Here is a 12,729-nt window from a genome sequence, read left to right as displayed (position 1 = left end):
TATGTGTGACATAATTTCAAACATATATAACATTTAATATGAAGAAGGCGAGCAGTAAGGGACAGGGAAGTGGCCGTGATGCTGATGGTGCACGCAGAGGCCGTGGCCCTGGGCGCGTTGAAACTGTGCCTGCTGCCAGAGCACAAGAAAAAAGAAAAACAATCATCCACGAAAGCTAGCTTCATGTCCCAGTTTGCAGGTCGGCGCAGGACAACGTTCTCGAAGTCAGACCAGTGCGACTAGGTGGTCAGTTGGATTGCAGCAGATAATGCTTCCAGTTGGTTAAGCACCACCCTGTCTTCCACCAAGTCCAGTCTCAGTAGCCAAGAATCTGGTCAACACAATCCTCACCCTGATCCTGTCACGACCATGGTAATGGCCGTGACTCCTGAACCGCATGCAGTTGCCTGTGGTCTGGGGTTGTTGTCAATCACAGGTGAGGGCTGAAGTATGTTGCCTCACCTGTGGTTGCCGCTGGCAACATTAAGTATGTGGCAGTAGAGCAGCTGGAGCTGGTTGCTAGGCTGCTCGCTGTCATTGCATGCGGTTGCACCTGGCAACCTGTCTATTAGGTGTGCCTTAGGTTTGTTTGTTGTGCACAAGGTTTTTGTATGTGTGCACTTCCCCTTTAAGTTGCTGTCTTCCCTTGTCTGGTGTGAGAAGGGTTAATTCCCTTCTTAGACTGTGAGCACTGGGTGTGTCTGTGTGGGTGTGGCTACTTGGGACTATATAGCCTCTGCTGAGAGCAGTAGTCAGAGGGGTATTTCAGCCATGGTCTGCTGGAGTCATCCTCATACCTTATACCATCTGCCAGTGAGGGCCACCCTTGTGGTCATAGATGTTATACGTTAAGTTGATGTTGGTATTCCTTTTGTTATTTAATGCAGCTATGGATCTGGGTTCCTGTGTGTGTGTATGTGTGTTGGCTGTGTCCATTTAAGTATGGTGTGCACATCAGCATGTCAGCACAGGGATCCAGTCAGCAAGGCTATGGCAGGTAGGTGGAACTAGTGCAGTTCACCTGCCATATCCATAGGTCTGTTTTTGGTACCCCTTTTCCTTGCAGCTTGGCCAGTGAGACTCCTGTTCCTCCGTGCCTAGAAGGAACAGGTCGTCTTACCCTGCTCCTTGTTCCAGGGCAATCCTGAGGGCTAGCAGGGATTATTAGGTTCCGGTGTATGAGCCCTCCCACCATCAGGGTTGGCTCATATGGTTAGGAGTCAGGGTCAGATTAGGGACGCGATAGGAGGTGACCTGCTCCCTAATTCTGTCGTCCTGGCAGAGCAACCACTAACATCTTCTGGCATCGCACGGCTGAGGGTTTTCCCCATCCTCAGCCGTGACAGATCCTCCTTCCTCCCACCATGGAGAGTCTTGGCAAACAAGTGATCCCACACTCGGATATTCCAAGGAGCTCTTTTCAGCACCATTCTTTAATTTGGGCCTCTCGACCAAGCCTGCTTGAAGATGGACATGAGATCTTGTGCCCTGATTCCCAAACTCTTGAGCATCCACAGTCACAAGAAGATGACGGTGGGGAATGGCAATTAGTGTTTCATGAGGTGGATGATGATGATGAGACACAGTTGCCAATAAGTCAACGGCAATTAGTGTCTCAAGAGGTTGATGAGGATGATGATGAGACACAGTTGTCAAAAACTGAGGTTGTTGTTAGGTCAACAAGTCAGGAGGATGAGCAGAGTGAGGAAGTAGAAGAGAAGGTGGCGGAAGATGAAGTCACTGACCCAACCTGGGAAGGTGGCAAGCCGAGCGAGGACAGCAGTACAGAGGGGGAGGGATCCGCAGCACTGCAACAGGCTGGAAGAGGCAGTGGGGGGACAAATGGGAGAAGGCGGGCCACACCAAACAGGCCCGCAACTGTTCCCCGGAGCACACCCTTGTTGAAATCTCCCTTGCCAAGGGGTAGGTGTTCCGCAGTCTGGACAATAAAGAATTACAATTTGCAACCTGCGCCATACAATAATGAGCAGGGGCGTGAACACTAGCAACCTCACCACCAGCATGATCTGCGACATGGCATCAAAGCACTGTAATAGGTGGGTTGAACGCCTGGGTCCACAATCTGTGTCTGCGAGTCACACCACTGCCTCCTCTTCCCCTGTGTTACATGCTGGCCAATCCGCTTTCGAAGGCACAGGCCCGGATGCCTCCCGCCCTGCACCGGGACCTTCGCAAGCACCATCAGCGACCATATCCACTTTCGTATCCCAGCACAGCATAAAAATGTCCTTAACCCAGGCATTTGAACGCAAGCGCAAATTCCCAGCCACTCACCCACAGGCTATAGCACTAAATGCGCAACTTTCCAAATTACTGGCCCTGGAAATGTTGCCATTTAGGCTTGTGGACACTGAGGCCTTTCGCAGCCTGATGTCAGTGGCTGTCCCTCGTTACGCAGTCCCCAGTCGCCACTATTTTTCACGGTGTGCCATGCCAACAGCATGTGTCCCGTAACATCACCCGTGCCCTGACCAACGCAGTTACTGGGAAGGTCCACTTAACCACTGACACATAGACAAGTGCTTTCGGCCACCTACGTTAGTGGCTCCAACCCCCTCTTCTCCTCCTCTGCCTCCTCCTCCACTTCCACCTCAGAATTATCCTCTTGCAGCACCAGTCAGCCATCAGTTGGTAGCTGGAAGCAGTGTAGCACTGCAGTGGGGAAGCGTCAACAGGCCGTGCTTAAGCTGATCTGCTTAGGTGACAAACAGCACACTGCCGCAGAGCTGTTTCAGGGGATAAGAGACCAGACTGAGTTGTGGCTCTCACCACTCAACCTAGAACCAGGCATGGTTGTGTATGATAATGGCCGTAACTTGGTGGTGGCTTTGGAGCTCGGCAAGCTCACACACATCCCATGCCTAGCCCACGTCTTCATCTTAGTGGTTCAGCGGTTTCTCAAAACCTACCCCAATTTTCTTGAGCTACTGGTGAAGGTGTGCCGCGTGTGTGCCCATTTATGCAAGTCATTGACAGCTACCACCCGGTCTGTCAACACTGCAGCAGTGCTTACAATTGCCAGCTCACTGACTGTTGTGCGACGTGAGCACGCGCTAGAACTCGACGTTCCACATGTTGGCCAGGCTTTGTGAGCAGCAGAGGGCAGTAGTGGAATACCAGCTGCAACATGGTCGTCGCACTCGTTGCCTTTTCAGTCAGCTTCTGCTCTTCACAAGCGAGGAGTGGGCATTGATGTCTGACCTCTGTGAGGTTTCGAGAAACTTTGAGGAATCAACACAGATGGTGAGTGGTGATAACGCTATTATCAGCGTCACCATGCCACTTCTGTGTCTACTCAAACGCTCGCTACTCACAATTAAGGCCGACGCTTTGCATGTCGAAGAGGTGGAAATAGGGGAAGACATTACACAGAGTGATAGCCAGACCACCCTCAGTTCGTCTTCTCAGCGCAAATTGGATGATGAGGAGGAGGAGGAGCAGGAGACTGTTGCCTCCACTACAGAGGGTAGTACCCATGGAAGTTTAATTCCATCTGTTAAGCGTGGATGGGCAGAAGAGGAGGAAGAGGATGAGGAGATTGAGAGTCAGTCATCCTCCTGATGACAACAGCGAAGTCTTGCCTGTTTGGACTCTGGCACAACATGGCTGACTTTATGTTAGGCTGCCTTTCCCATGACCCATGCGTTTTACGCATTTTGGACACCACCGATTACTGGTTGTTCAACCTTCTCGACCCCCGCTACAAAGAGAACTTCTCATCTCTCATTACTGTGGTGAAGAGGATGAGCAAAATAGTGAAATACCAGAAGGTCCTTGTGGAAAAAGTGCTCAAAATGTTTTCAGAAGATGGTGAAGGAGTACGTAGCAGACCATGTCAGCGTCCTCAATGATCCCTCTGTGCCTTACAACTACTGGGTGTCCAATCTGGACATGTGGCACGAACTGGCGCTCTACGCCTTGGAGGTGCTGAGCTGCCCTGCCGCCAGCATTTTTTCAGAGCGGGTATTTAGTGCTGCTGGGGGCATAATAACTGATAAGCGCATCCGCCTGTCAACTGAAAATGCTGACAGGTTGACTCTTATAAAAATGAACATGGCCTGGATTGCCCTTGACTTCTCTACTTCACTAGAGGAAAGCAGCTGAACATAAAGGCACTTTAAATGTGTTTTTTATAATGGACTGAATACACTCTATTTCATTGCACCCCTTTCACCACAAAAAAGGGTATATGGTTCAATCTAACCAGCAGACCCTCACCTACAATCTTTTAGAGGGTTAGCTCACCAGCAGGCCCTAGCATGTAATGTTTTAGAGGGTCAGCTCACCAGCAGCCCTCATCTACAATCTTTTAGAGGGTCAGCTCACCAGCAGGCCCTCGCATATAATGTTTTTGAGGGTCAGCTCACCAGCAGGCCCTCAACCATAATGTTTTACAGGGTCAGCTCACCAACAGGCCCTCGCCCATAATTTTTTCAATGGTTAGCTAAGCAGCAGGCCCTCAACCATAATGTTTTTCAGTTGTCAGCTCAGCAGCAGGGACTCGCCCATACATTTTATTGATGCTCAGATATAGCAGCAGGCACTCGCCCCTAATGTTTTAGAAAGTCAGCTCTGCAGCAGACCCTCACCCCTAATGTTTTAGATGAGCAGCTCAGCAGCAGGCCCTCGCCCGTAATGTTTTAGAGGGTCACCAGCAGGCCCTTGCTCCTAATGTTTTTGAGGGTCACCAGCAGGCCATCAATCATAATTTTTCAAGGGTGTATGATGCCCTCCTTTATTTGTAATAAAGGGTGTATTGGATTGCCGGTTCCTTGTAATTTTTGGAAGCCCTTTCACTTACTGCATAGGCTTTATGAGTGTAGGAGTCCCAATACCTGAACAATTGTACCACAATGTGAATGAGGCTCTCCATTATGTGATATACAGGCCGTATCAGATTGCCTCTTCCTTGTAATTTTTGGCAGCACTTGCACCTTATATACAAGTAAATATACAGGAAATAATGTTTCCTAACAATTTTCCCCTAAAATCGATTTTTTTCTTCAGTTTTGTACGTATTAGTGTCAGTCTGTAAAAGTGGCGTACTACATTTTTGAACAATGTCCCCAGGCAAGGACCTGCATCCTCTTGGCCACAGGGACTAAAGCCTTGCCAGGCAGAATGTATCTGAGCTGATCAGTAGGTACTGGAATAATTCAGCAGGATCTATGATGTGCTGGGTTTCTTCCATCTTATTAGCAGGGTCAAAGGAATGGGAAAGGGCATTAGTCTTGATATTCTTCTCAGCCAGACGAAAATGCAGGACAAAGTCAAAACGGCTAAGGAACAGTGACCATTGTGCTGGATGATGATTGAGCCACTGGGCAAACAGTACATAAGTCAAGTTCGTGTGATTGGTATAGATTATGACTGGATGTCTGGCTCCCTCCAGAAGGTGATGGCACTCCTCTAGCTCCCTCTTAATTGCGAGCAGCCCCGTATCACCAATGGAGTATTTGCACTACAAAATAAGCCACAAGTCACCATTTTACCAGAGGAACTCTTTTGGGTGAGAACAGCTCTAGCCCCCACCCAGGACCCCCTGACGAAGACACACCAAAACGCGCGTTGGGGTAACGCCATCCTTACTGGTTGACACAAGGCACTTGTACTGGTAGGTTCTCTCTTATAGTCCTTATATGCTGTTAGGCTGTATGGGCAGAAGTGGGTGATTACACTGCGTGCAGAATTATTAGGCAAATGAGTATTTTGACCACATCATCCTCTTTATGCATGTTGTCTTACTCCAAGCTGTATAGGCTCGAAAGCCTACTACCAATTAAGCATATTAGGTGATGTGCATCTCTGTAATGAGAAGGGGTGTGGTCTAATGACATCAACACCCTATATTAGGTGTGCATAATTATTAGGCAACTTCCGTTCCTTTGGCAAAATGGGTCAAAAGAAGGACTTGACAGGCTCAGAAAAGTCAAAAATAGTGAGATATCTTGCAGAGGGATGCAGCACTCTTAAAATTGCAAAGCTTCTGAAGCGTGATCATCGAACAATCAAGCGTTTCATTCAAAATAGTCAACAGGGTCGCAAGAAGCGTGTGGAAAAACCAAGGCGCAAAATAACTGCCCATGAACTGAGAAAAGTCAAGCGTGCAGCTGCCAAGATGCCACTTGCCACAGTTTGGCCATATTTCAGAGCTGCAACATCACTGGAGTGCCCAAAAGCACAAGGTGTGGAATACTCAGAGACATGGCCAAGGTAAGAAAGGCTGAAAGACGACCACCACTGAACAAGACACACAAGCTTAAACGTCAAGACTGGGCCAAGAAATATCTCAAGACTGATTTTTCTAAGGTTTTATGGACTGATGAAATGAGAGTGAGTCTTGATGGGCCAGATGGATGGGCCCGTGGCTGGATTGGTAAAGGGCAGAGAGCTCCAGTCCGACTCAGACGCCAGCAAGGTGGAGGTGGAGTACTGGTTTGGGCTGGTATCATCAAAGATGAGCTTGTGGGGCCTTTTCGGGTTGAGGATGGAGTCAAGCTCAACTCCCAGTCCTACTGCCAGTTTCTGGAAGACACCTTCTTCAAGCAGTGGTACAGGAAGAAGTCTGCATCCTTCAAGAAAAACATAATTTTCATGCAGGACAATGCTCCATCACACGCGTCCAAGTACTCCACAGCGTGGCTGGCAAGAAAGGGTATAAAAGAAGAAAATCTAATGACATGGCCTCCTTGTTCACCTGATCTGAACCCCATTGAGAACCTGTGGTCCATCATCAAATGTGAGATTTACAAGGAGGGAAAACAGTACACCTCTCTGAACAGTGTCTGGGAGGCTGTGGTTGCTGCTGCACGCAATGTTGATGGTGAACAGATCAAAACACTGACAGAATCCATGGATGGCAGGCTTTTGAGTGTCCTTGCAAAGAAAGGTGGCTATATTGGTCACTGATTTGTTTTTGTTTTGTTTTTGAATGTCAGAAATGTATATTTTTGAATGTTAAGATGTTATATTGGTTTCACTGGTAAAAATAAATAATTGAAATGGGTATATATTTGTTTTTTGTTAAGTTGCCTAATAATTATGCACAGTAATAGTCACCTGCACACACAGATATCCCCCTAAAATAGCTAAAACTAAAAACAAACTAAAAACTACTTCCAAAAATATTCAGCTTTGATATTAATGAGTTTTTTGGGTTCATTGAGAACATGGTTGTTGTTCAATAATAAAATTAATCCTCAAAAATACAACTTGCCTAATAATTCTGCACTCCCTGTATTTCTGGATCCTCTTATGGACCGGCAGTTATTATTCTGTTCACCTGCGGCTCCCCATATATACATTGTGGTATTACATATGACCTACCTTTGTGATATTTATTATTCATTACTTATTTATACATCAACTTATTTATTACTTATTCATATATTAATTCATGAAAACATTGCCTGTAGCCTGTGTCCCTTCAGGATGGTGTTTTTCTCTGCCCACTTGGCTTTTAATGATTATGTCCTTGATATATATCATGTTTTGTAACTAATAAAGTATTTATGATATTTGATAATAGTACGTAGTCAGCTTCGTTTCTTCTATAGGTTTTGCATCCCCCACCCAGGAAGCATACACCTGCAGGAAGAATTGTTTTGATATCGGGAATATGCAAAATCAAGGCAGAAGAGAAAGACTGTAGTGCCTGAAATGCTGATATCGCTTCAGGTGTTCATTGTCTGGCATTCACCCCTTTGTGGGTGTGAGCAGAGATAGGAGCAGTCAAAGTCGAAAAGTGCGGAATAAATCGTCAGTAGTAATTGGTGAATCCCAGGAATTGTTAAATGGCTTGTGAAAGGGATTTTTCATAAATCTTACTTTTGATACATCACAGATTAGACATAGATTATACAAACCTCATCTCTTGTGGAATGCAGTACCTCAAATTAGCACATATCACACCCTGCCAGTTGCTGGACACAATAGCAGCCTCCCTGAACAAAAGGCTATTTAACATCTCACCTCACATACAATGACAGCAACCTATGATAACCTATTCAATTTATTAGCATGTAAAGAAAAACCTGTTCAATGTAAAATAACCCTTTTCATGTATTGTATATAGCAGATACCAGTATTGTTTTTCAAAGTTTCAACTGTATCTTGACAAAAATGTTTCCCAAGGCCTACTAAGAAATACCAGGGATGTTCCAATTGGATCTTGAGAGACAATATGCGCCCACCCCCAAAAAACCCTATAAGTATGTGCTGGGAAATAAAGATTTCAGATATTTAACAACCTATGTTAAGTCTGGGCTGTTGTATCTCATGATCAGAAGCAAACCGGATATTCGTTGCACAGGGAAATATTCTGATGCCTCATCATATAACCATCATAAACCTGCCTGAGAAAAAACGCTAATAGCTTGCAAACCTGTTGGTTAGAGCCATTCCAAAACTGCTGAGAATTTCTAGGCATCTCATGCTTTTATCAGGAAATTATGTAACCCAGGAAGAGTAAGGACATATTCTCGAAAATATATTTTTCGAATTAGGCGTATAGCCGATTCTTAGGCAGATGCTGGAGGACTGTGCGGATGTGTCTGTTGACAGTTCAAAATAGTAGACCAGGATATCATCCAGGTATACTACTACACAAACACAGGAGGAGGTTGTAGAAGGTGTCATTAATAAGCTCTTGGAAAACCACTTGGGCATTATAAAGGTCAAAGGGCATCACAAGGTATTTGTAGTAACCGTCATGGGTGTTAAATGCATTTTCCACTTGTCTCCCTCACGTATCTGGATCAATTTGTAAGCTCCCCAGAGATCTACCTTGAAGAAGCCTCAGGCTTCATGAAGCCTGACGAAGAGCTCAGGGATCCGTAGCAGGGGATACCTGTTCTAAAATGGTTATTTTATTCAAGCTGTGGTAGTGTATGCATGGCTGAAGGGAGCTATCCTTCTATTTAATGAAGAAGAACCCGACTTCTGTGGAGTAAAGACTTTCATATGAACTCCTTTCCACTTTCTTCATGACATATTCTGACATGGCCTGAGTTTCAGGCAAGGACAAAGGATAGAAGCAGCCTTGAGGAGGAGCTGTTCCTTGCACATCAATGGAGCAATTGGGTGATGTGGAGGCTGTGCCTCTGCATCCTTCTTATCAAAGACATCTGTGTAGGAAGCATAGGTGGGAAGGTAGGCCTTATAGCCCTGGGTAACTTGTGAAGCCAGCAGTGGTCGTATCAAGGTCAATCATCGAGAGCTACAATCGGGCTGACAACGCAGGATCTGTCCCAAGTTCCAATCAACAAGGGGAACATGTAGATGGAGCCATGGCAGTCCTAGAAGTGGAAATTATAGAAACTGTCATAAAGGAGATCACCAAGTGCAGGACTTCTACTTGGAGCTCCATGGACATGGTGACCTACTGCATGGAATCAAAAAATACTATCCATGGACGTCACCACCAAGGACTTCACCAACTGCTTAGTGCAGACGAGGTATTGAGTTAACAAGTCCTGATGCAGAAAGTTTCCAGCCGAGTCCAGGAAGGCCATCATGGTAAACCAAATAACACCACAGGGGCAGAGCCTAAGCTTTTAAGGATTTGCATCTCCTCTGTGAACTCAGGTAGTATAGTCAGAAGTGTGTGCAAGTGAGACCTGAAGTCAGCTAAGCTTAAGACTCAATGAGGACTCTTGTGAGTGAACCCTGAGATATGTGGATAAAGAACCCTTAGAAAGTTTGAACAGTTGAAATAGGAAGTGCAAAGATTTACCTACGGGGTAATGCTCATCTGAGGCTACTGGACCCCAAAGTCTTGTTTAGGGTGCATACTGCTTCTGGCAGTTTTTTCTAACCTGTGTGGCAGATTGTAGTGTTGTCTTTTGAGTCTGGACCTTATAGCAAGGAACTGCAGGCATTACTAAAGAAGTTGGACTTAGATGCACCCCTTAGTTGAGTAGAAAAATGTGAGGCATAGTGATGTTTAAAGGGGTTTTTCAGTGTAACAGGCCAGGGTATACTCACAGTCTAGACTACTCTTGGGTTTAAAGGGGCCTAGGCTAATTTATACTCCCGGGTATAAATTGGCCTAGGCCAAAATCTACACAGGGTATAAATTAACCTAGGCCAATTTATACCCCTCAGGCTATATTATACCCCTCAGGCTATATTATACCCCCATCAATTGAATTAAGTGATATACACAAGAATTACTTTTTTAACATTTTATTGGGGATTCAGCTTTGTCTGGTAAGTTAAGTGAGAAAGCTAACTGACTTAAATCTTAAAACTCTAAACACATAGACTTTTATTACTTCAACCAGAAAAACTTGACTTTAACTTATAAAAGTTCCTTTACATGGGGAGATTATCAGCCAAATGTTTATGGGTCACCTGATCAACACATGACGTGTCATACACTGATCAGGTGACCCAGAATCCCACAGGGATAGGAGACAGCGAGAAATTTAAAAGCTGCAGCCAGAGAAGCAAGAAATGGCGGCTTACTTGACATGGAGGAGGGACAGGACATGTTGGGCGAGTCTGTCAATATTTTTTTCTCAGCGGTTTCTCGTTAGCAATAAGTCACTTATCGCTCAATGCAAAGGACAACTATCCGGGACAACAAATCGCTCAATAGTCATCCAGTGTATTGGGACCTTTAGACTAGCAAGTCCTTGCTACAATAGAAACGTTTAAAGGTAAACACTAATAACAACATTACAATGATCATGCTTAATGTCAAAGTAAAGTGCATGTTCTGTTGTTGACTGCAGATTGAAGCTTGCAGGATATGTCAACCAATCCATGGAGTCACCGATGTTTGTGTAGATGATGATGTCGCAACTGAACAGATTTGCGGCCATTATCTCTGCATCAGTTGCCAAGACTCAGACTCCATCACAAGCCATTCCAAAGGTGTTCACAGATTCATTCACATTTTGGCTCAAGTAGTCCTGTAGTGTTTTTGTCAAGTCAGTTTTCATGTGGTGGATGACTTTATCTCTGAGAAGGGAGTGGTTGTCCTCTGTTCCTGCCAGGATGTAGTTGATGGCCCGGAAGTAGCAGTTCCTATCACCTTTGGTTTTATATGTATGCCTTGGTTGTTCAAGGTTCCTTGTGCATCCATAGTGTACAACCCTACCAAACGTAGGACCAAGAGTGGTGCTAAGATGCTTCCTTCCTGAACTTGGTAGTGGGTTGAAAGTCTTAGTTTGCTTGTGTTTTTGTATGGCAGAGTCACTGGGACAATCATCATGGGACTGGGTTGGTGGAGAAGTCTTAAGGTTGCTGGCGTGGAGGTGTTGCTCAGTATCTTGCCAGTCTTATTGTTCTTAAGTTTTACTCGTCCCTTGGTCAAACATTCCACAAGTAGGGTCCAATCCAGTTCTATCTTTGAACCCATGAGATAAATACGGCGTTGATTCATGATATAAACAATGGTACCAGCAGTGATTTCTTTGTTGCTGTTGTATCGGCCATCAAAGACACTCTTCTGGTGTTCCTTGGCAGAGTGGATGTTGGTACTGACGGATGAGCGGAACTTTTTAAGAATGGTTGTCAGTGGATTTAGCACATCAGGTCTGGCATAATCTGAAACATGGGGTCCACAAGTGTCATTTTCTGAGGGATTGAGGTCCATAGGAAGCTTGGCCTTCCGTTCATACATGACCTCAAATAGAGTGTACTTGGTTGAGGCATGCACAGATGTGTAATAGGCAAACAGAACACCAGGGATGAAGTGATCCCAGTTGTTTCCTTGGTCATTGACAAGCTGTCACATTCGATTGTCACATTCCCGCTGACCATTTATTTGCAGTGGTAGGTAGATGAAATGCGGTGATATGTTTGAAAATGCTCCATCGGGTTGTCAATGATCGAGTTCGCAAATTCTCGTCCCTGGACACTAATCAGCTACTGACTTGGCACTTTTATCTGAAACAGCTGTTGCTTCAGTGCACTTAGAGAAATGATCAGTGGCAGCAACTAGAGATGAGTGAACTTGTGTTTTCAAGTTCGGCATACAAGGTTTGGGTTAACTAAGAATTCTGTTATGGATTCCGCTACCACGGATCATAACTTATTCTTAGATAACCCAAAGCTTGTACACTGAACTTGAAAACACAAGTTCGCTCATCCCTAGCAGCAACTATATATTTGTTGCCATTTGATGTTTCCTAAAGAGGAGTGATCATATCAATCCCGATTAACCTCCATACTTTTCCAGGCACTGGTATACTGTTGAGTAGTGGAGCTTCCTTGCTGATTTTGGAATTTTTGACAAAACATTTTTGACAGGTTTTGACTTCTTGGTGAACTTCGTTCTTCATACCCTTCCAGTAATAATGGTCAGAGATTTTGGCTAACGTTTTATCTCTGCCAAAATGGCCACCTGAAATTGGGTTGTCATGACAGGCCTTCAGGATATTTGGCAGTCGGCTTTTAGTGAGAACCTCCTTTTTCCCCATGGTAAAGAATTCCTCCATCTGCTCAATATGGCTTAGCTGTTTGTCTAAACTGGGACTTGGCATTTACATGTTTGTCTGAAGATAGATTGTAAATACACTGGGGGTAGTTTTGTTGAGTTATACAGTGTAGAATCTCAAAAGCTGGTCATACAGTTGGTCTTCCATGGTTGTTAACATTGGAAAAAGTTTGGTGTCATATTGACAAAATTGGAAAAAGTTTGGTGTCATAGAGGGCAGAAACATACATAAAAAGTTACAATACATAACATTAACTATGCAC

The sequence above is a fragment of the Bufo bufo genome, chromosome 3 (assembly GCF_905171765.1).
Source record: "Bufo bufo chromosome 3, aBufBuf1.1, whole genome shotgun sequence".
Classification (NCBI taxonomy): Eukaryota; Metazoa; Chordata; class Amphibia; order Anura; family Bufonidae; genus Bufo; species Bufo bufo.
This window is presented reverse-complemented; position numbering follows the sequence as displayed.